Below are 25,586 nucleotides of genomic sequence, written 5' to 3' on the forward strand. Positions count from 1 at the left end.
AAATCTGAGGGCCAGCCAAATAGCTCAGCAGATTAAAGCACCTGTAAACCCGAGATTTGATCTGCGGGCTTTCAGTGCCGGCCCCGCCCGGGGGGCATGCTGTTTCGGGGATTGAGACTGGGCGAGGTGGCACACGTCTGTAATCCCAGCATTTGGGAGGCTGTAAACAGGTGGATCATTACAAGTCCGATCTAGTAGTGAGACTCTGAATACCCTGTAGACCCTTCCCTAAAATACACCAAAAAAAAAAAAAGAAAGAGAAAAAGAAAAGAAAAAAGAAAAAGTCTGGAGCTATAGCTCAGAGAAAAGGCCCTGGGTTCAATCCCCAGTAACACTAAAAAAACAAAAAACCAGTTACCCATTAGAGAATATTGTAATAGGCCAGTTACCAGCTAGGTTAGGGACAAGATAAGTACATTGAAAGAGACAGATCAAATATAAAAAATACTAAACATATTCATTTCTGGAATTTTCAGTATTTCCCCCACCAATAATAAAACGTTTTTGGCAAAAAAAAAAAAAAAAAAAACCTTGGGCAGGCCCAGTAGCTCAGTGGAATAAAGCGCCTGCTTAGGCAGAGCAAAGCGGCTGGGGTTCAATACCTGGCATGCCAAGCTGCCCCCACCCACCAGGCACCCTGAGAAAGCAGTTGAGACGGGGCATCCCAGCGCTTCAGAGGCTGAAAACAAGAGAATCACTATGAGTCTGATCTATGTAGTGAGACCTTGTAGACCTGTCCTAAATAAAAAAATTTTTAAAAAAACCAACTCTCACAACTGTGCATGGTGGCAAAAAAAATCAAATATGAAGAGAAGGATAGAATGCCATATCACGCCACTGTGTGTTTTGTCTCAAAATTTTTTGCACCTACTCTGTACGGGCATGATTTAGTCTGTTTATTCTAAGAATTTGAGATCATTAGAAAGACATCTTTTTGAGGGCTGGTGAGATGGGTCAGTGGTCTAAAGCACCTACTTAGAACAAGCTTAGCAAAGCACAGGGACAGCGGTTCAATACCCCAGCACCACATGCCAGCCCGCCCTGCCCCCTGGTGGGCTGAGCTGGCCACACACACACACACACGCACACACACATAAATAAAAAAAAGAAAAAAGAAAGACATCCTTCTGAATAGTTAATGCTTAATTTTTTAACCAATTTTGCATGCTTATATCTGGTAATCTGAGCAACTACTTTGAAGACAATCATATGCAATAGAACAACTATTATTGATTTCCTCTCATCTTGAAATTCTGTATCATTTTTCATTGTGTGAACTTGGCTGAATCAGTTCCCGTTGTGGGGGCCCCCACCTGGGGGTGCCATTGGTTCCACCCTAGGGCCATGGCAGAACCAGAGTGACTCAGCACAGAAAGTATATATAAAAGAGTTGAGGAAGGCTTCCTGGCTGCCCTGCCCTGCTTCCTTGGAGAAGGTCCAGTCTTCAGAGGAGCTTGATCTTCACAGCCACACCACTCCAGAGGAACTACGCTCTTCCAAGAATGCCAGGCTTGATGGACACCACAGCTGTTGCTCCTCCTCTGTTCTTCATTGTTTTCTGCACCCATGAACCGCTGTTGTTTACTTTGGAGCCAGGGGAATATGCACTAAAACCTCCACAAACTAAGCTAAATAAACCTTTCCTTCCTTAAAAAAAATAAATAAATAAGTAAGTAAATAAATAAAATAAAATTTAAAAAGATTAAAAAAAGAAATTCTGTATCATTTTTAATGTTTTTTAAAAAATTTTGTATTCTCTTTAAAATAAAAATTTGAAAAACAAAGATATCTTTTCACTTTGTTAAATGATAAACACCTTCATGATTTTAATTCATTTTGTAAAATCAAGTCGCTATTTTCTCTTCTTTCTTAGTGTACCCCCATCTTGAATCAACTTGCTCTAAGAGGTTTTGTCTGAGATCGTCACGCTACAGTAGTGTGGTGACTTTCCTCCTCCCTTGGGCAACTGCAAAGGGGAAGAGACCCCAGGACGGCAGGCACACACAAGCCTTCCCTGATGGTCTTCGATGCCAGCACTCGGGAGAGTCCTGGCAAACAAAGCAGTACTGACCTGAACTAGCGTGCTAAGACTTCAGGTAGGATTCACTTCCAACGGCATCCAACCGGCATTTCATCTCCCAACTCTTCCCTCACTCCTAGCACAGGCTCAGCTCCAGCCAGGAAAACTGTAAGGAGTCCCTCAATCAGCGTGGGCGGGGAGAACTGAGCCCAAGCCACCTTCCTGGGTCTCATGTCCTCCAGGGAGGCTGAATCAGAGAGACGGTCACGTCTCTGCAGCACAGCAGGGTTGGTGGCGCACGCTTCGGGAGTGTGTCAGGCAGTTATATCCAGCAGTCTGGTGCCGCTGACAGGCACAGCTTGGAAGCAGACACAAGCTGCCCTGACGCCCCCCTCCTCTCCCCGGAGCTCCTACACAGTGAACAACTTGCTGGGTGGTGTGTGACAAGTGTGGCAATCTTAGGAAGAAGGCTCCCCTCTGAACTGAGAACTGGGCCCTGGCTAACTAAAGGGAGATAAGTACTGTCTGGGTTTTAGCTGGATCCAATATTGCCCACTGAGAAATTTTGTTTTATATATTACTTGACAAATACAGGAAAAATGTAAGTTGAGTAAGGAGATTTGGACCTCAGGTATCCAAGCAGATCTTTTTTTTGCGGAACCAGGGATTGAACTCAGGCCCTTGCACTTGCCTGGGAAGCGCTTATTCCACTGAGCCATCTCCCCGGCCCTGTCCAAGCAGATCTTGACTGGGTAAACCTGTTCCTGATGGACAATGACTGGCCAGGGGTCCGTAGAACCATGACGTTCATGAAGGAGTTGGCAGTGAGGGCTAGGAAAGGGGAATTCAAGGTGGTTTTAACACCAGAGGATGAAAAACAAAGGGTTTCATTTTTTTTTTAAGATTCTTTCTTTCTTTTTTAATAATTTTATTGAAAAACAAATAGCAATGAGACAGTTTCAAAACCAATTAGAACAGTTTCAATAATTAATACGTTGAGTATTGTTGTCTTGGTAGTGGTTATTTATAGTACAAGGTGCAGACATGATATCCTGTCCAAACACTATTGTACAAATCTTTCTTCTCATTGAGTTAAGAGAAAATAGCTGTATATCTATCCTATTTTGAATATATAGATACAAAATGGTCCTTCATTTGTATCTCCTTTTTTTGTTTAGTTTTGTCAGAGAAGGGTATTCCATTGTCATTTAAATATTGTAGGTGTGTGAATTCAGCAAAATAATCCAATATAGTCCAGTAGTCCATAATAGTAGTGGGTTATCCATAGGACTGGCAATGTCAGAAGTTGTTGACTTGAGCCTTTTACAGCTCAGCATATTAATATGGCTTTACTTTTTATACTTCATGTTTATGCTTTTCTGCTGGATGGTTAAGACCAAGATAAAGCAAGACCTATATAACAAGAAATGTCACTTTTGTCATCTGATATCGTCAGTCAATTCCCCTCAGGATTTATCCTGAAACTCTGTACCGCAGTTTGTAGAGCCTTTGTGAGTGTCAGCCATGTGAATGAGTCACAGCCATTGCTTGACCAATTTGCTCTCTGTGAAAGCCTGAAAGAATGTTGAAAGAATGTTTTCTCTCCAAGTGACTCTCCTTAACCCACAGGTTTCACTTTTTAAAATTGTTTTTTCTTGCCAGAGAGATAGCTCAATAGAATAAGTGCTTGCCTGGTAAGCCCAAGGTCCTGAGTTCAATCCCCAGTACTGTAAAAAATAAATAAATAAATAAATAAATAAATAATAAAAATAAATAAAATTGTTTTTCTTTTTAAAAAATTATTTGGTTTTTTTTTTTAGGTTTTTGTTTTTTTGAGACAGGATCTCTCTGTGTAACCCAGGCTGGCCTCAAACTCGAGGCAATCCTCCTGTCTCACCCTCCTGAAAGCTAGGATTACAGATGTGCACTGCCATGCCTGGCTCTTTCTCTTTTCCTTTTCTTTCTTTTTTCTCCTGTTCTGCTCTGGAGACCGCAGCCTTGCTACCGTAAATGCCTAACTGGCTCAGGCTGGCCTCAGACTTACTCTCCCTGCCTCTGTCTCCCAAACTGAGGGGATTACAGGCATGCACCACCATACTGAAGGGCCCCACTCCTTTAATAGGAACTAGATATTCAAAAACCATTCCCTGGTTACAGTGCAGAAAGCAGTCCAGAGAGCAGCCACTCTTGGGCAGGACTCATGCAGAGCTCGCTCTTCACTGGACCCCTCTCTCGCAGCAACGTACCCACACAGCACAGCCCACATCTGCCTGGAAGGAGCTACAAGCTGGGGCCCAGTGAGGCACCCCTGCAATCCCAGCACTCCAGGACCCTGACACAGGTAGATTACAAATCTGAGCCCAGCCTGGGCAACTTGGTGACTTACTGAGACACAGTCTTAAACTTTGAAAAGGGGTGAAGAGAAGGGTGTCGCTTAGTTCAAAGGCCATGGATTCAAGTCCCTGTACAAAAAGAAAAAAAACTACAAATCCAGTCCTTAACTTCATGCACTGTCCTGAGTGTCAAGGAGCTGTGAAAGCCACCATCCTCCTTGAGAACAGAGCCTGGAAAGTAGTAGGCACATTAACTGAGAGAGATGCAATGGCCAGTGGCTGTCACTAGAAGAACAGGAGCTGCGAGGGCGGGACTGCAAGGTAAGTCTTTGTGCACTGTTTTCCTTTGTTTTTATTTAACAATGAGATCAAATCTGATGTGATGCTATTGTTGTTTTGTCTGTCATTCTTTTTGAGTAAATATTTCAACATGCCCAGAAGCAGGAGGAGACACTAATACTGTATTGCAACTAGATATGCTTTTTTTGTTTCTTGGAAGTAGATTCTGAATTTGGCTTTGAGGGCAGATGCAGCTTTGTTCCAGAAGCAGGCAAATGCCTGAAAGAATGCCTCAGCAGTTCCAAGTCTGGCCCTGGCACTGGCTAGCAAAAAGTTCCTGTGTGGCTTCTTCTGAGACACCAGGCTTGGAAGTGGAAGCGTCGTGGGAGCCCTCCAGCCTTGTCACAGCTTGGATGAGCATCTCCACAGGATGCTGAAGGAGTGGTCCCCAGCCTGTGGCCCTATTAGGAGGTGATGAAATCTGTAGATGCTGTGTTACCAGGGACCCCATGAGAGAGGCCTGCGACTAGGGTCCCAACTGACTAGATCCAATCACTTGCCAGCCTCCGGAAGGAAGAGGCACATGACAACAAGGAAAAGTGAGTTTATTCACAGTTTAACTAAATTGGGATGGCAGCTAACTTAGTTTTTTTTTTCTTTTCTTTTCAGTCAGTGTGTGTGTGTGTGTGTGTGTGTGTGTGTGTGTGTGTGTGTGGTCTTGGAGCTTAAATTACAAGACTGTGCTAAATCACCCTCCCTACACACAACATTTTTCATTTTGACACAAAGTCTTGTCATGAAATTGTGAAGGCTGGGCTTGAACTTGTGATCCTCCTGCCTCAGCCTTTCAGAATGTTAGGCCTAGAGGCCTGTGCCATGCTACACCCAGGGAGCTAATGCTCTGTCCTTGCACATAAGTGCTTTCAAAGAAGCACTTTAGCTTTCAGACAGGATGGAACAAAAGCCAGGCCTTTGCTTGTGTAGATCTAGTCAGGCTGTGGGCCTGAGTGTGGCCTACAAATATGTTGAGATTCTGATTTTGTTGAAACCCTCTTAGCACTAGGATTGGGGAAAGGTAGGGATTTGCTTTGTTGTGTTTTGTTGAAGCATCAGATGATTGCCTGTAGGAAACCAGCTTTAAAATGCTAATTTTAAGGAGACCATTTCAACAAAGCCTGGTGAACAAAAGCTAGGTCACTGGCACATGCCCACAAAGAGAGGCCCACTGCCCCTACATCTCTTTTTGCTTCTGGGTCACCATAAGGTGAAAGGCCTCCTCTAGCACGGAATCCTGCCACAGTCTGCCATGGTTGACCAAGCCGCCATAGCTCAAAGTCGGTGTTGCCAGGAAGCCAGGCCCTAGCACCACAAGAGAGTGCAGACAGCAAAACAGAACTGAAACAAGACAGGTACCAGAAGACACAGAATTATGTAGAGCTTATGGCGGCGTGATAGGTTTTCAAAGTGACAGAACATATCTTCAAGTGTGAAACTGACCGTTGTGCTGAATTAAGGCTTGCGCTACATCTACATGATTCAGTGGGTGTTATGGTTTGTGTCTAGTTGTCCCGCCAAAGCCTTGTGCAGTCATCGGGGGCGGCTTCTAGAGTTTGTGATTAATTCATGATCCAGAGCTGGGATAATGGGTGTGAGTGCGACACCCGCCCTGGGGCAGACAGCATGAGTGCCATAGAAGGGAGGGAGGGAAGCCTGCTAGCTGCCGCATCCTGCTCCTGCCTCTGGCTCTTGCTCTTCTCTGCTGTTTTCCACCTCCGTGAGCTGCTGCCTTCTGCCAGGTGCCGCTCTGCCCTGCAGCCAGCTGATTATGGACTGAAACCGCCACACACCGTCAGCTAAATGAACCTTCCCTCCCTTAACTGTAGGTGTCTGGTATTTTGACCCAGTGATGAGAGAAAAATAACTGAGACATTGGGTCTTCAAGGAGTATTGCTTTCTCCCCCACAAGATCATTGTTCTTTTATAAGGAAGATGGGGCTGTTTTGAGCAACCTTAGAGAGAAGAAGGTTCCCCTTTATTCCATTTCACCTTAGTTTGTTTCAAGACCTTGGAGTTTTCTCAGCCCCTCACCTGTAGCCTGGACTTCGCCTGGGTCCTGGACCTCGTCACTATGCTCAGCAGATGTGGTACTCTCGGGCTATAGCTAGAAGCTTGCTTGAATTTGATTTGTAACTAATGATTAAGAAAATGAATGAGGGGCCAGGGAGATAGCTTAGCGGCATAAGTGCCTGCTTGGCAAATGCAAGATCCCAAGCTTAATACCCACATCACACACAAAAAAGGGGAATAAAATCATATTTTCTTTGATTTTCCTGTACCCTGACCCCACCCCCAAGCCTGCTAATGGCTAACTTCTTGCCTAACACCACCACCACAGATCCAAAGCAACAGGGCCAAGCAACAATGGGCTGAATCCTCTGAAACAGTAATCCAATGTAATCTCTCTTTCTTTAAAGTCTCAGGCACATTGTCACAGTCTCAGAAAGCTAACACAGCCTGGAGAGGAGGGATGAAGGGAGGACTTGAGGTCAGTAGATTCACTAGATCTTCTGTCCCATAATTCCCACAGGAGCTGGGATGTAGGGACCAGGTGACACTCCCAGTCTCCACATTAATAGCACTTGCTCTGGATCACAATACTTGTGGGAAGATTGAGAGACGCAGGCCGATCAGCTGAGCTGTAAAAGGACCTAGGTACTGACATTGAAAGGGAATGGGTCTTGGCCTTGGAGGTCATTTTTTCATTGGAAATCAAAGTCTTATGTACTTTGATCACTTACCCCTAAGTGGAAAACAGTCCTACATATTTTCAGACCAGATAGCAGTCATTCATTTTCCAAGTTCCTGCAGACGACCAGGGAACATGACAGTGCAGTGTGTGTGCTGTGTTCTCCCGACTGCTCTCCTGTGGGAAAGATGACAACAGTGAGGCCGGGAGGGTTTCCCACCTCTGCTGAGACAGTTAGCATTCCTGTATCTGCTTTCAAATCACGGATGACCTCAGCCTGTTTTCCTGTTCTCCCATAGTTAGACGATATTCCCAAGTTTTCCCCCTAAGAATTTGTCTCCTGGCTTTGGTGGTAGAGAGGCATGATAGTATTAAGAGCCAGGCTCATTTCTAGAATGTTTTTTCTGTAACTCTCGTTGCTCTTTCTGAGGTAATTTTGGCAGAATGTTTGCCCTTGCTTTGTAAGGTAGTTTCTGTGCCCAGATTGTGTTGTTTTTGTGTGTTTCTTTCTTTGTTTTTCTAGTTTTATTACTTTTGATGCAAAGGCTTGAGGGTTTTTGCAGTTTGGGGGACTTGGGGAGGTTTTGCTTCTTGTCTTGGACTTTGCTGATTTATTTATTTTTACTTGTTTCAGGCTGTATTTGTGAGGTTTGGAAGAAGGAAACTCTCAACCTCTAAGCCAGGAAGTTCCCTCCTGAAGCTTTAGAAAAGAAGGGGAAGTTTGGAGCTCTGGCCTGTCAGGAAAGAGCTACAGAAACCCTAGGAGGGTATAGGTAGGAACATTACATTGGGAAACTTTCAGGCACTGGAAAATTCTGCTTGCATTGTGTGTGTGTGTGTGTGTGTGTGTGTGTGCACGCATGCGTGTGCTTCCATAACAATAACAATAGATAACTTGTAAGTTCTCCAGAGTGACCTTCTTTAAGCCCTGGGTGGCTATCAAACTCCAACTCCTGGCCTTGCTGTGTCTTAAAATTTGAACATATTACACCTTTTAAACACACACACACACACACACACACACACACACACACTGTGATCTATGGCAAACTATGTAAAGAACAAGTGTGGGAAATGCTGTATGAGCTAAAAGACCGTCACTGGAGGGTGCGTCCCCTGGGACTCTCTTCAGGCTCTGGGGGTCCTGAGTAAAGTTATACGAGACACACAAGAAAGGCGGTGAGGGTGCACAGTTATTGAAGATGGACAAGAAGGATGCTCTACAGAGCAAGAGTGGGCTGGTGAGCAGACGCACAGCACCTGGAGGATGCGGGAAACAGGGCTTTTGCATCCAAAAGTCCTGGATTGGCTTTGCTCTCAGAGAGCAAAAAAAATGGAAGTTTTGCTGATCCTCCCAGCAAAAGCCCACTTGGCCTGGCACCAGATTGAAACTGTCCTATTGAAGTACTCATGTAACCTCCCACCAAATAAAACAGAAGACCTCAAAACAGCTGCTCTATAATTGGGCCTCCAAACCATGCCAGATTCAAATGAGGAATTGAAAATAGTCCTTTTTGCATTTCTTGGTGGCATACGCCTATAACCCAGGCCTTAGGAGGCTGAGCAGGAGGATCATCATGAGTTTAAGTAACTCTACACAGTGAGTTCAGGGGCAACCTGAACTGCATAGCAAGATCCTGTCTCAAGAAAAAAACCACTCTATGGGAGAATAAAATATCCCACTCCAAACATATATATTGGGCTATTCAGAGAAACTGCAGACCTGCAGGCATGGGAGTGACTCTGAAAATCTGTCCCTTTATTAAAAGAAATCTGCATCTCTGTACATTAGTAAGTGAAAATTACAGTAGAGGCTTTTCTATCTCCCACCTCCTAAGACATATCTTTTCACTTGAATATGAGATGAGAGGGTCTGCCATGCGGACTGGGAGACTTCATCTACATAGAAAGACAACCCCTCTCATCAGGTTCATTCTCCTACCTCCAGAGAGAGAGAGACAGGGTGCCCCCTGGGTCTCTAGTAGTCCCAGCCACTAACTCTGAAGCTCTAGGCAAGGTTTGGCTATCTCATCTCTTCTAGCCCAGCAAGTATACATTCTGTCTATTCTTCCACTTGTTATCTATCTTTTGTCAGTGCAGAGAAAGTATTGAACCTTGAGAGAAAAGAGTAAATTTAAAGCATTCCTCAGCTCACTAGCAACCATTAATATGTTGTCCTCTTGTCACCAGCTAGTGTGGGTCCTTGCTTGAGTGATTATGAAAATTAAAATGAAAGGGACAGCATGAATTAGCACAAACAATTTTCATCCAGTGGTAAAAGATAAGGAAAAGAGTTGAATCTGAGTTGTAGCTGGAGGGGCTGTGTTCTGGTGAACAGGATTCAACTAGTCTATGAATAAAATGGGTCCAGATGTATGAGGTGTTTCAGTGGACCAGGCTCCAGTGGATGTATAGGTCTGGAGAAATCCTTCTGGCTTGGGGGTGACCCCTTTCTGTGAAATGATTGCCTCTGCGGTAAGCTCAGTCATGGAAGCCTCTGCTTTTCCTGGGACTTAGGCAACTACTAGTTCAGTACAACAACTCAAGACTTCCAGGCACTGCTCCAAGAGGGCAGGCCCTGAGCCAAATGTTGTGAAGCCTGGCAAGTGGATATGCCTGTGAATCCTGAAAGGAATCCTCTTATTTTTTAATATCATAATCATTTTATTTTATTTTTTCCCATAATTTTATTGATAAACAAATAGCAATGAGACAGATTCAAATTAAATTGGTAGGACAGTTTCAATAATTAACACAGTGCATACATTCTTCCTAGTGGTTAATTGCTGTACAAGATGCGGACATGATATCCTATTTACACACACCATTAGAACAAATCACTCCATTCATTAAGAGAATGTAACTATATATCTATCCTAACCACTTTGAATACACAGACACAAAATGGACATTCATTTGTATACCCTTTTTTTGTTAAGTTCCGTTATTTGAATATTATAGGTGTGTAAACTCAGCAAAATATTCTAAAAGAGTCCAGTAGCCCATAATAGTATTGGGTCTTCCACTGGATTGGCAATGTCAGAAATTGTTGACCTGAGCCCTCTACAGCTCAACATAAGAGCATGGCTTTACTTCGTATATTTCGTTTTTATACTTTTCTGCTAGATGGTTAAGACCAAGGTAAAGCAGGACCTATGCAACAAGAGTTGTAGCTTTTGGGTCTGAGAAGGTCAGTTAAACCCCCTCAGGATTTATCTTGAGATCCTGTACCTCAGATTGTAGAACCTTTGTCAGTGTCAGCCATGTGGATGCATCACGGCCATTGCTTGGCCAATGTGCTCTCTGTGAAAGCCTGAGAGAATGTTTTCTTTCCATGTGACTCTCCTTTGGCACACTCTACATCATCAATCACTTTCCTCTTTGGCCCCATAATCTCCTTGATCAGAAAATTTGGGACACTACTGAGTTACATGACATTACAAGTTCTCATATGTCCTGAGTCTTAATTGACCTTAGAAGGCTAGGGCCAAAATGTTGGCTTTCCTTGCAACCCTCCTTTTGTCTGATTTTGGTCTGCAAACTTGGGTTGTTAACCATCCAGAAGACAAGCTTATTGTTATTACCATACAACTTAGGCTGTTAAGCTTAACCTCACTATCTGTCTGCATATCAAACATTTTAGGCATAATATGGAACAGGTATTTTTCATCAAGTATTGATATGTTGAACTTTAAGTCCCTACACAATATGATAAAAAAACATTTAAAAATTAGAATATATTTTAAAAATAGGCATAAAGAATTATATACTTCTGGGGCCAGGGAGATGGCTCAGTAGAATAAGCTCTTGTCTGGCAAGCACAAGGGCCTGAGTTCAATCCCCGGTTCCACAAAAAACAAACATACAAAAAAACAAACAAACAAACAAAAAAAAAAGAATTATATACTTCTTATGTTTACACATAAGTCCAAAAAATCTCACCATATACAACCTTGAAGCAGGACAGGAATCCTCTTATTTTGGTATCCTCTTAAAAGAGGGATGAGATAGGTTAGGTGAGCCTGGAGTTAATAAGCTTTGTTCTCTTGGCAGTTTTTTTAAATGATTAATATGCCTGTATCCAAAATTTTAAGATAACAAACAATGAGAAAAGGAAGGTCAAGTTCTGTTCCGCTCTTAGTTACCTATTGAAGATCCATAGACCCAAGTGAAGTGTCATAGGTTTTAGGAAAAACTGCTTTTAAAGCCCTGTCTGGCTCAGAAGAAAACACAAATTGTGATTGCAGTCACTAACAGGTCCAAGAGTTTGCCTTGATCCCCTACAATGGTCTCAATCTCATATTCGTTGACAGTTAACTGTGATGTCAACTTGAATAAGAAACTCCTAGCTGATCGACCTGGCACAGTTCTGGGTGTTTGCATGATTGGCTTATTGAAAATGAAAGACCTGCGTGTGGGTGGCCCCAACCATTAGGCTTGTAGCCTGGCTGGAGTACAAGCGAAAGATGGAAGTTTTGCTGATCCTCCTTGTTAGCTCAACCAGTAACTTGCTCCTTATACAACTAAGTGGCTGAGTTCCTTCATTTCATTTGGTTCATCTATTCACCGCTTAAAATTCATTTGGATTATTTCCGGTTTTTTGTGTTTATGAAGAAAATGGTTATATAAGATCTGTCAAAAGATTTCTTTGGGATCAAAATATATTTTTATTTATCTTGAGTAAATATCTAAGAGGGAGAATCCCCTGGGTCATATGCTGCATGTATGACCATTTCTTAATTTTTATAAGAAATTGTCAAACTGTTTCCCAAGTGGTTGTACCACTTTGTATTCCTAGTAAAGATAATTCCAGTCGCTTGGCATGCTGACTCCTACTTGATATTGACATTTTGTCATTTTATTATTTAAATCCGTTCAGACAGATGCATAATAGTCTTGTGGTTTTGACTCATACTTCCCTAATGTCTAATGATGTTGAGCATCTTTTTATGAGCTTATTTATCATCCATATAATTTCTTTGGTAAACTGTCTATTGGAATACTTTTCCCATTTTTCTTTTTGGTTTGTTTTGATCTTTGAAAACCAAAAACAGGTTTTCTCTATGTAGTTCAGGATGACCTTAAACTCCCTATGTATCCCAGGGTGGCCTTGAACTCACAGCCATCTTCCTGCCTGAGCCTCCCAGATACTGGGAATACAGGTGTGAGCCACTGTGCCTGGCTTGGAACACTTTTCCCATTTTTAAATTAGGCTGCTTGTTTTCTTTTTGAGTTCTTCCAATTGTATGTGTCCCTTTGTTAAGGCAATCGATCACATTCATGGGGATCTGTGTTTGGACCCAGTCTGTTCCAAAGCACGCTGCTTCAGTAACTAACTAGCTTTACTGAAAAAGGTAGTTTTCATGCTCTGTTCTGTTTCCTTCTTTTTCTTTTCCTTTCTTTACTTTTATTTTTTGAAATGTTACGATGTTTCTATTTCCTTTGCTTTCCTCATAATTTTAGACTCAGTGGTCAATATCTTTGAAAACATTCTCCTAAGATTTTAGTTGGGCTTGTTAGTCATTGAATATAGAGGCCAAGTTAGAGAAAATGGGAATTTTAAGAACATTGAAAAAAATGAATTGTCTAATCCATCATTGTGTTAAATAGCTCCTCATTTATTTAGTTCTTCTTTGGTGTCTTTCATCAGTATCTTGCAATTTTTAGCAAACTTTTTTGCTAGACATATTAAAGCATTTAATGTTTTGATAGTAATATGAGTGATACCATTTTAAACATTTTTATTCTCAAATTTTTGTTGCAAATATACAGAAGTATAATGATTTTTGCATATAAATCTTGATTCTGTGACCTTATTAATTGATTAGCTAACAACTTTTTTGTAGATTCCTTAATATTTTTTATGCAGACAGCCAGGTTATATCATAGTGGAGACTGACCTTTTTTCATATTTTATTTATTGTTTCTTTCTTTTCTATTTTTGTGATGGTTTCCTGAAATGTGTCAAGGAAAATGATCAGAAAAAGAAGGAAGCCAAAGAGAAAGGTACCTGGCTTCAACTGAAGCACCAGCCTGCCCCACCCAGAGAAGCACACTCTGAGAACCAATGGGAAGGAGCCTGAGTTGTTGGAACCTATTTCCTATGAATTCATGACATAAGGGATGTCACTCTGCCATTCAGCACTTAATTGGCAGCTAAGTGCTCTAGGTCCTACTTTAAAAAATCATTCTTTGTTTTAAGTATAGTTTTCTTAGTTGAACAAGTGTGTGGTGCCTTTTTACCTCAGAAATATTCGGAGCAAATTTTCATTTCACCTACTAATCGTGTCCAATGTTTATTCTTCAGTATTTTTCTTGCTGAAAGATATTGCTGAGGTACTGTGCAGGTGCATACCCACATGTCCAAATATTTACAAAATATTTATATTGGCTTGAAGATCCTGTAAATCATGATGAGGAAAAGATCTCAAAATAAGTGAAAGTTGGGCTGACAAGATAGCTCAGCAGACTAAGCACCTGCTTAGGCAAGCAGAGTGACCGGGGTTTGATCCCCAGGACCCCACACTGCGCTGGTTCCATCCCTAGAAGTGCTGAGCAGCCCACTAAGACCGAGGGTGGTGGCACCACCTATAATCACAGTGCTGGGGAAGTGACAACAAGAGTATCACTATGAGTCCAAACTGTGTAGTGAGACCCTGTACCACATACATTAAATGAACATATGAATAAATGAATAAATAGAAGTCACTTCATTTAAATAAATGGACGTCTATTTCAGTCAAATGAATTGTTTAAACCTCCTCCTCCCCCCCCAAAAAAAGGATTATTCCTTAAATATTTGGTAGCACTCAACTAGAAGACTTCTTGGTATAGGATGTTCTATGTTGTATAATTATTGACTACATCATACACGAGAGAAACCTTTTGGGTGTAATATGTGTGCAAAAGCATTCTCCAGAAAGTCCAGGTTCAATGAACATCAGAGGATTCATAAGAAGGAACATTCATTTACATGCCATGAATGTGGAAAAGTCTTCACCATGGAGAGTCAATGAATTCATGCTGGAGAGAAACCCTATGCAGGCAATGAGCGTGGAAAAGGGTTTCCAGGCAAGTGTATTTTCATTATACATCAGAGAAATCATTTTAGAGAGAAGTCCTATGTATGTAGTGAGTGTGGAAAAGGCTTCATTGGGAAAAGGATGCTTGTGCATCAGCAAACTCATACAGGAGAGAAGCCCTACATATATGTGAATGTGAGAAGTGCTTCACCACAAAGTACGATGCCATCATACATCAACGAAATCATTCAGGGGAGAAACCACGCATATGCAATGAATATGGCTTTACCATAAAACGTCGTCTGATTGAACATCAGCAAATTCATACAGGAGATAAACCATATGTATGTATTGAATGTGGAAAAGGATTTCTTAGGAACAGTAATCTCAATGCACCTCAGAGTAATCGTGCATTATAGAAATCACATATATGCAATGAATGTGGGAAAGGCTTCACTGTGCCTCATTATACATCAGCGATCTCATACAAGAGAGAAACCCTCCATTTGCAGTGAATGTGGAAGAAGCTTCTCTTTGAAGAGTTGACTGATTATACATCAGCGAACACATACTGGAGAGAAATCTTACAAATGTAGTGAATGTGGGAAAGGTTTCATTCTGAACATCAGGAAATCCATACTGGAGAGAAACCCTATGTATGCAGTACATGTGAAAAAGTTTTTGCCTTTACAAACAATCTTGCTGTACATCGGCAAACTCATACTGGAGAGAAATGTTTTATGTGCAGTGAATGTGGAAAAGGCTTCACCATGAGACATTATCTCATTGCACATCAGCAAATTCATATAAAAGAAAAATCACATATATATGAATGTGGAAAAAGCTTTGTCACAGAAACTGAGCTCATTTTACATAAAAGCAGGTTCATACTGGAGAGAAACCATATGCATGCAATGAGTGTGGCAAAGGCTTCAATGTGAAAAGCAGTCTACTTGTTCATCAAATAACTCATTCAGGAGAAAAACCCTTTATTTGCAGTGCTGTGGAAAAGCCTTCTCCTCAGAGAGAAATCTCATTGTACACCAGAAAATTTACAATGGATTCAAACCCTGACAATGCAATGAAGGATGCTCATTCCTTCAGGAAGAAAATGTGCCTTGCACACCAGATATTTCATGCAGGATACACTTGATGCATATTGAGTGTGGAAAATCTACTTCTACACTATGAAGTCTAATTATTCACCAGAAAATTTAGACAGAAGAATTTAATGGAATCAATGGGAAAATCTTCAACTTGAGTTGTGTTCTTAAACTCTTTGATATTTCCAATGTAATCAAAGAACTCATACTAGAGAAGAGACTAGATTTAGCAATTGGGGTTGACCTCATTTATCAAGTTTCATTAAAAATACAGCACTACACACCTGAGCGATGTGTTATGTCAGGGCACATAATCCTTTACACAGAATCTGAATTTGTTACATACAAACAAACTCATGAGGAGCAAAATATATTAGTACTTGAACTCATGTATTAGTGTGCTCCTAGCATACTTGAGTACTATATTATATAGAGCAGTATGTTAAGGTATGAAATTAAACATCTATAGAGAATGTTAAGAAAAAAAAGATTACTGACTACAGATAAACTTCTTTAATAGTTAGTAGTACTTTCATGTTATCTTTTTTGTCTCTCTGTGTGATACTGAGATTGAATTCAGAACTATCCTCAGCTCTTTTTAAATTTTCTAATGAGATAGAGTCTGTTGAATTGCCAGAAATGGTGGCTCATGCCTGTAATTCCAGCACTCAAGATGCTGAGGTAAGAGATGGCCTCAAGTTCAAGGCCAACCTGAGCTACCTAATGAGTTCAATTCCAGTCTGAACTACATAAGACCCTGTCTCAAAAAAAAAAAAGAAAGAAAGAAAGAAAAAGAAAAAAGCAGCTACATTGCCCAGGTTGAGGCTCAGCTTGAGTTTGTGATCCTCGTCTCTCTGCCTCCCAGTGTGCTAGGGTTACAGACATGTTCCACCATGCCCAGCTGTGTTTTTCTTGACTAGGTCTTAGTTCATGTTTGTCAAGATATTGGTCTATATCAACTAAGTTGTCAAATTCTTACTATTTCTTTCTACCTTATTAAGTCTACAAAGGCCATCATGACAGCCCCTCTTTTATTCCTGATACTGGTCATTTATGTCTCCTTTACATTTTCTGTCAGTCTGATTAGAGGAATATAAATTTTACTGATCTTTCTACACACTGACTTAGGATTTCTTTGGGTTTTTTCTTCTTCTTCAATTTTATTTGTTTCTCTCTCTTTTTTTTTCTATTTTCTCTCTTATGCTTCCTGAAATTTAATTTACCCTTATTTTTTTCAATTCTTAAAGTCGAAGCTTAGATTATTGAGTTGAGGCTTTTTTCCTATTTATTTCAAGTGCTTTTCTTTTCCTTCATAGAGGGTAGTGTAGCTGCTTGTTATGGTTTGTGTCTAGTTGTCCCTCCCAAAGCCTCATGCAGTCATGGGGTGAGGACTTCTAGAGTTTGTGTTAACTCATGATCCACTGGGATTATGTGTGATCCAAGACTGGGATTATGGGTCTTAGTACTGCTGGGATTACCCATAGGTGGGTAAATACTGGGAAGTACCCAGAGGTGTGAGTACTTGCCCTACCCTGGGGCAGGTAATTTGTATTACAATGTAAGGTGGGAAGAGAAGCTAGCTGCTTGAGCTGCTGCTACCCCTCCCTTGCTCTCTTGCTCTTTGCCGCCGCCATGAAAGGTTGCTCTCTGCCACGTGCTGCTCTGCCTTGGACCCAGCTGAGTATGGACTGAAACCTCCAGTAGCTGTGAGCTAAATAAACCTTTCCTTCCTTCATTTTGAATGTTGGGTATTTGTCCCAGCAACGAGAGAAGAGTAACTAAGACACTGCTGAAAGAGTGTATTAATTCCAACATTTGGGTCATTTTGGGATTGGCATCTGTTGAATATCTTTTAGGTGCACTTTCCCATTTCCTTACATGTGAAGTAATTGCAGATTCTATCCTGGACATTTTGCATGTCATGCTGTGAGACTCTGGATCTTGTATTTTTCTGAAGTCCTCAGTTGCTCTTCATGTCTGGCCCAGAATTTTTGGTTGGGATCTATGGCATATGGGTAGGTTTCACTGGGTTCATTCCAGTTTGATCAGCACCCAAAAAGTCCTCTTTACCACTCTTAATGTAATTTTTTTAAATGTGAAAATATGGAACTGTCTAAACATCAAAACTCAAGACTGGGCATGGTGGCGCATCCCTGCAATCCCAGTGCATGGGAGGCTGAAAACAGGAGGATCAATGTGAGTCTGATCTGTGTAGTGAGACCCTGTAGATCTTGTACTAAAATACATTTAAAAATATATAAATAAACTACAAAACTCAGAGATGTCCTCCCTTCCTCTGGCAAAAGATCCCAGTGTTCTTTTTTAAATAGTGAAATAAAATTCTGAGTATAATCTAATAATAAAAAGTTCAACCTCTGAAATAGAACAGAATCTGAATCGTGGCTCCAGATTTTTCTCAAATTTGTGTAACACACAGCATACTGCTCTATTCTGTAAGCTTCGATGTCCTCATTCATGAAGTGGGCTCATTTGCTTCCATGGCAGGTGACTTTGCTGTCTACTGTTTCAGTAAAAAAAAGATCTCCCTGCCTTAAATTACAGAAGAGTTTACACAAGAAGATTTTATAGGGCAGTTACAAAGATTCTTCCAGAGTTTCTTGTAAGAAATAGGAATAAAGTATGTCATGAAAGAGATGATTATTTTTGTTAAAAAAAAATACTTCCCTCATGTGCCAACTCCCCGTAATGAATATAATCATTATGTACTGCTAACTGGTACTAAAAAAAATTAAATTTAAAAATGTCTAACTGAAATAAATCAAGCACATGTGTAAACCACATTCTCTAAGAAACTGAAAGTGTAAAGAAGTGTAGATAAGAGCAGAAATGTATAGCAGGTATTATGAAATAAGAAGAAAATGCTCAAATGAAGAGGGGAGCAAAGGAGTGGGAGAGGGGGAAAGGAAAAAAGGGAAAGGTAAAAGAACATGAGAACAGAAGGAAAAAGAGAAACAAAGCTTTTGTAAATGGGAATGGAAGAGGGGTTGAAGGGAAGGTAGGGGAATGGGGGGTCAAGCTGCATCATGTAGAGGTACAGATTCTGTATGATGAATGAAGTCATGCGGTATATCTAAAATGTACCAATAAAATCTCAAGAAAAAAATTAAACGTCCCTAAGATGTAAAATAAAGGCAAATCAAAGCTCTCTCACCACCTCTACTGGAAAGGAGAGAGATGAAAACTTGGGAATCAGGAAGTGGAGAGGAGAACAGAGGCTAAGGCATGTAGAGTCAAAAGGTGTCCAGTGATGGGGGCATGAGGGGAGAGAAGGGTGTCACTGGTACTCTGGGTTCAGTTAGGGTCATTCAGGTAGATACAGGGCCAGGCATGCATTTCCTGAGGGGGCATCTGTGAGGCATAAAGAGGTAGCCAGGAAAGATGTAGAAAACCTTTAGATACCATACATGTGTATACAGGAATACATGTAGTTCTGGGCATATGATGCCAATCTGACACCTGGAAAGAGGAAGAAGAACTGGGGAGGAAAAATCTCAAACTGCAGCAAGTTTCTGGGAAAGCGTCCTTCAGGCCAGTGGGGTGACTATTGGACCAAAACTGAACTGCTAATGGGCCAGACACCGGCTGGAGCCTGGAGGAAGCAGAGCCTCGACTGACCGTGGAGATGCATCCCAAAAGAATGGCGGGACCTTAGTCATGCTCCTGCAGCAGGTGACAGAGCTGTCCACTTTTGTGTTTGCCACCACAGTCAGCAGAGTGGGCACCGCATGAGGGAAAAAAATCCCTGACAGTGTGTGGCCTTGGCTGACCCCAGATGCCCATGGTAACTTATGGGGATACTGAAGGACAGGCACACATGCGCCTGGGGGGAAACAGGAGGCTTCCTGAGAGGACACTTGCTGAGGAACTGGAGCTCTCTACTCTGTTCTTTGTCCTCAAAGCTTTGGTACGGGGTAGCCAAGGCACATACAGGGGAGGAGTAGTGGGGACCATGGAGAACCAGGATCAGTACATCCTCTGATGGCTTTCAGGCTCGGAATTTGAGGAAGAGTACTTTCATTTTATTGTTTGAATTACTAGATATATAATAGAGTCCACAGATCTTAACATATAGTTTAATAAACTTTTTCTAAGCATATGCACATGAAATTATCACCAGGAAAAAGATAAAAATAAAACCTTTGTAGCACCCTGGAGGACTCTTCCTATCCCAATCAATACAGATCCCATGGAAGGAGACCACCATTCTGATTTCTAACACAAGACAGGAGCCTGGGAACGGAGCTCTGTGGTAGAGTGCTTGCTTCACAACGCTCCAGTCTCTGCGCTCAGTCCCCAGTAGCTCCAAAACAAGACAGCTTTACATTTTGTTATATTTCAGTTGACACAGTATTCACCCCTCTAAGTCTGGCTTCTTTCACTGAACATTAAGCAGCAAGATTCATTCATGTATCTTTGTGTAGCAGCGTTCATTTTATTTATGAGAAATACTCAACCTTATGAATATACCACTATTTATTTACCTATTAACTATTAATGAACATAGTTTGGAACTATTATGAATGAAGTTGTTATAAACATTCTTGCACACATGCTTTAGTGCTCTCATTCCTCATAGATTGAGGAATTTTAGGAGCAGATTTTCTGGATCATAAGATACTGTGTATTGAGATCTAGTGAACCAAGTGGATTTCCAATGTAGTTGTGCTAATTTATTCTTCCTTCAGCAATGTACATGTGTACAATGTTCTGTATCTTTGTCAATGCTTGCTACTGTGACTATAATTTTAGAAATTCTGGTCAAATTCAAGTTATTTTTTAGTAGAATTGAGATTCAATCCAAGACCCTTACACTGAGTTGCATTATCTTCTCCTCTTCCGCCTCCTCCTCCTCCTCTTCCTCTTTTTCTTCTCCTCTTCTTCTCCTTTTTTTTTCCTCCTCCTCCTCCTCCTCCTCCTCCTCATCCTCATCCTCATCCTTCTTCTTTCTTCATCTTCTAGATAGGATCTTGTTAGTCACTAAGCTGCCTGGTTGAGTTTGAACTTGTGATTCTCCTGTCTCAGCTGCCTAGAGGTAGAATTACAGATATGTGTTACCAGCCTGGTTTCAAGTTCTGATTTTCAAAATCTAACATTCTGGGCAAACAATAGGGGTCTGTAGAGGCTTGTTATAGTTTAAATATGAAGTGTCCCCAAGACTCAAGTACTGAACATACTATCCTCTTGATGCATTCATTTATGGGTGAGCTCATAGCCCAATGTACTATGAGGAGGTGAGTCCAACTGGATGAAGAAGGTCACAAGAGGCATGCCTTTGGGGAGGTACGTCCTACTCTTGTCACCTTCCTCTCCGCTTTCCTGCTCTCTCTGCTTTATGACTGCCATCAGTGGTCAGCTTTTTCTCCCCTGTTCTTTTGCCATGATGTCTCTGCCTTAGAGCCAGCTGACCATGACTTGAGACCCTGAGCCAAAATAAATTCTAAATTGTTCTACTTGGGTATTTGTTTACCCAAGAAAGCAGACTAAAACAGGCCTGCAGGTGGATCGTTGGAAACTTTGTACCAAAGTTTTACATTGGTGCCGCCCCACAAGCACACATAGCTGGAAGCCAGGATCCTCCTCTGCTTCTCAGAGTATTCCAGTGGAGGCTTTCTTTAGTGAGTCCCATCTCTGCACCCCATGTCAATCCAACTGTAATGTTCTTGAATTTCATTCGCCAAAGTTACAACAGTGTATTGGGCTAATATGAACATTGTCAGGAGCATTATTTGTACATGGTTATAATTTCTACCTAGGTGTCATCCAAGAGCCTCACATACTTGTAAGCAGGGCTTTGGGGAGATGATTGGGTGATGGGGCTTGTAGATAAGTTGCCATTATGAGGTGGGTCTAGTCTGAAGAGATAGGTCACTGGAGCTATGGGCTGCAAGGGTTCATCTTCCCACTGCCTCCAGTTCCTCCACTGATTCTCTCTGCTTCCCGGATGTGGTGCCCCGACAGCTCTCCTCTACTATGCTTCTGTGCCACACTGTGCCTTCTTTAGAGCTGCTCAATGCTAGCCTGAAACAGGAGCCAAAATAATCCTCTCCTTCCTTAAGCCGTGGCTGTTGGGTATACCATCCCAGCAACAAGAAAGGCAACGAAGACTGGTATCAGAGCTATGAGGCTGTTGCTACCTGAGTTCGTGGTTCAGAAGCCTTTGCAACAGGCTTTCAGAAAGAGTTTGTGAAGGTTTGGAGCTGCTGGCTGGAGAAGCAGCTCTAGAATGCTGTAGGGCCAGCTTGATGGGAGATTCTGGTCGGAACTCAGAAAACAAGAATGTCAACACAAGGGCTGATGGTAGAGACCAGACTCAGAAAGTTTCAGGTGAGAACAAGTTGGACTCAAGACCATGATTGCTATGCTGTGGCAGAAAATTTATTTTCATTTTGTTTATGTCCTAAGACTTTTCAGGGGACTGAGATTATGGGTGATGGACTAGTTAATCTGGCAGAGGAGATTTCAAAACAACCTAATATTGAGCTTGTGGCACGGCTGCTATTGGAAGCTTTTAGCCCCTTCTATGTTGGAATCAAGAGCAAATGGCACAGGTGAGTAATTTAAGAAATTTTGAGTTTGACCAGAAAGAAAGTCCCAGGAAGTTTGAGGCCTGCAAAATTGGAAGAAAGGAGAGGGAGAGCTTGTTTGCTGAAAAGATTAACACTAAAAGAAGCCAAGTATTGTACTTTGGATCAGAACAATAACAAAATGGTTTGAGGGCATGTCAGGAAACATCAGGGCACCCTCCACCTTGGGCCTACAAAACTGAAAGACTATTTTGAAAAGAAAGTCCCAGGGACTCTGTTGGATAAGGCAGCCTAGGGAATTGATTCCCTGGGAGAAGTTCACCCTGCTCAGCCATCTAGGCACTCCCAGGCCTTTGAAAGCACAGGCCAGATAAGAAGAAATTCAGTCGCTGCTCAGAAGTGGCGGGTGGCAGAGCTTGGCATCATTCCCATGGTGCTGGTTTTAGGTGTGTGCAAATTGCAAGAGCTGTGGGGTCAGCAAGGCTTCCAGCCAGATTTCAGAAGGCCTGAGAGGCCAGGCTGTGTGCGCCTAAGAGATCCATGTGTGGAGCTGTGAGAGGGATGCTAAAGGTACAGGGAAACCCCGGACGGTTGGAGAATTCAGCACCAGGAGCCGTCTGAGGAAAGCTCTAAAGTGAGAGCAAAGCCAGCCCAAGGAAGAAGTGGTGAGCGCTACAATTCATCTGGGTTACTTTTCTCTCTTGCTGAGACAAAAGATCTAACTCCCAAAATTAAGGAAGGAAAGGTTTATTAGCTCACAATTTGAGAGGTTTCAGCCCCTAATGAGCTAGCTCCAAAGCAGAGTGGCATGCGGCAGAGGGCAGCAGCTCAAGGCCACAGAAGACAGCAAAAGTAGCAAGAGTAAAAAGGGCGGGAGAGCAAGTCTCTTTTCCTCCCCTCTATGGTAAGCAAGCTGCCACCCCCGAGGAGGGTGTAGCACTGGTATCATCCCCAGGCCCTCTGCTGCACAGGATGAGGATGTTTACAAAGAGAGGACCCTGGCTCCCTGCTGAGTTGCCTAGTTAAACTTCTAAATTTCTCAAGTTGGCACAATTTATCAACCACAACAAGCCCCACAGTGCTGTAGGGGCAAGACTGGCAACCCTTTGGACTTTACATCTCGGCCCAGATGCCAGACCTAGAGCAACTACAGGATTTCATGTTTCCCCTGCTAGATTTCGTTCTTTCTTCGGTCCCATTCTTTTCTCAACTCCCATTTTTCCCTTTTTGGAATGAGTATATTTATCCTGTGCCATTCTATGCTGAACTTTGCTTAACATTCTTTTATATTTTATAGGAGCTCACAGTTAAAAGGTTGCCTTAAATCTCACAGGACACTTTGGACAGAAACTTTTCAGTAATGCTGAAACAGTTAGGAGTTTGGAAACCCTTAGAAATGGACCAAATGCATTTTTTATAAAGGGATGCACAAGCTGGGCGTGGTGACACACGTCTGTAATGACAGCGCACGCCTACAATCCTAGCACTTGAGAAGCTGAGGCACAAGGTTGTTTTAGGCCAGCCTATGCTACATGGTGAGTTCAAAGCCAGCTTGAACTGCATAGCAAGACTCTGTCTCAAAATAAATAAATAATAAATAAAATAAAATTTAAAAATAAAAGGACACACATGGGTCTTTTGGGGGGTCCAGGAGCAGAATGTTATAGTTTCTATCTAGATGTACTCCCAGAGCCCCATTACTAGGTGCGGCTCTTGGAGGATAACTGCATTATGGGAATTTATAGACAACTCGCTGGTAGGAGGCGGGGTCTGGCTTGAAGAGCTGGATCTACGGGGACCATAGCATGGGAAGGTTTATCCCCTGAGCCCAGGCCCTCTGCTGATTTTCTCCAATTACTGAATGACCTGCCTTGGGCAGCACTCCTCCACCGTGTCCCTCTGTCACTCTGTTTCACTTTGGACCTGCTAACCCTGGATTAAAACATGAACCAATTGCCTGGCAAGTACAAGGTCCTGAGTTCAATCCCTGGTACTGAAAAAAAAAAAAAATGAACCAAAATAAATGTTTCCTTATATTGTGGGCATTGGGTATATGGTCCCTGTGACAAGGGACTAAGGTAGTCATGAACACATACAAAAGGTGCAAAATTCAGAAGACAGGAAAAGGTATATTAGTTACCTACTGCAAGAGCAAGTGCATAATACATTACTTCGAATGCAGTGGCTTGGAACAATCAGGGTTTGTAATGACACCAGACTTCTGTGGGTCAGAACTGAGGGAGTGATGTAACTGGACACTTTGGCTGCAGGTAATATGTTGGCCTGGAGCGAGGTGTGGTAATGCCTTCTGGTGCACTCCAGCGTTCTGGGAAGCCGAGGCAGGAGGAAGATTACAAGCTCAAACTCAGCCTGGGCAACTTAGCAAGACTGTCTCAGAATGAAAAATAAAAAGGGTTGGAATGTAGCTCTCTGAAGAAGCCATGGATTCAATCCCCAGTACCATAACCAACCAATCAATCAGTATTTACCTAGTTACCCAGGGCTTTCTGGGGCTCCATGACCTCCTTCCAAGATGTGTGCGACACATCTTGGCAAGTTGGTGTTGGCCCGTGGGCGGAGGGCCTCAGTGTCTACCCGAAGGGCTTCTCAGGGTGACTGCTTGGCTGTCACTGTGACTGGGCAGCTGGCTTCCCCCTGAGCCAAGACAGCAAGGCAGGAACCATGATGTCTCTTACGATTTGCTTTAAAAGCCACACCCCGTCATTTCCACATCTATGATAGCTAATGTCCCCCAAAGGTCTCATGTGTCCGGAAGTACAGTCTCACAAGGTGTTTCTTTATAGCTGAAATATCTGAACATGCTTTTGGGAGTTGGAGTGGGTTACTGGAACACGCCTTTGGGGAGTGTAGTCTCTCTCTCTCTCTCTCTCTCTCTCTCTCTCTCTCTCTCTCTCTCTCTCTCAGGCCCTCTTTTTCTGCTGTGTCTACATCACAGCCAGCTGATTATGGACTGAAACCATGAACCAAAATCAACCTCTCCTCTTTAAGTATCAAATATCAGATATTTCCTCCCAGAGACAGGTGAGCTGACTAATCCAACATTTTGTGTGCACAGACTAATTCAGAATGGTGAGGCAACCACAAGGTCACTGCTGTCACAAGAGTAGACAGTAAAATATGGATCTTCCTCTCACAGGACCAGGCCCCCCTTCTTCCCTCCCAGCAGCAACTATTGTGACAAGTTTCTTAGGAATTTGCTGGCAATATTTTATAAACAGACACATGGATACACACAGGGGATCATGTACAGTCAGTGGTGTAGCATACATGTTTCACTCAGCAATTTGAAAATCTACATCAGGAGGGCCGGCCAAATAGCTCAGCAGATTAATGCACCTGCAAGCAGGTGCAGGGGCCAGAGGTTCAATCCCTGGGCCTGCTGTGCCAGCCCCACCCCCAGGGCACGCTGAGCTGGCAATTGAGACTGGGTGTGGTGGCACTCGCCTGTAATCCTAGCTCTTGGGAGGCTGTGAGCAGGTGGATCACTATGAGTCTGATCTAATAGTAAGACCCTGAA

The sequence above is a fragment of the Octodon degus genome, unplaced genomic scaffold (assembly GCF_000260255.1).
Source record: "Octodon degus isolate 3935 unplaced genomic scaffold, OctDeg1.0 scaffold00083, whole genome shotgun sequence".
Lineage (NCBI taxonomy): Eukaryota > Metazoa > Chordata > Mammalia > Rodentia > Octodontidae > Octodon > Octodon degus.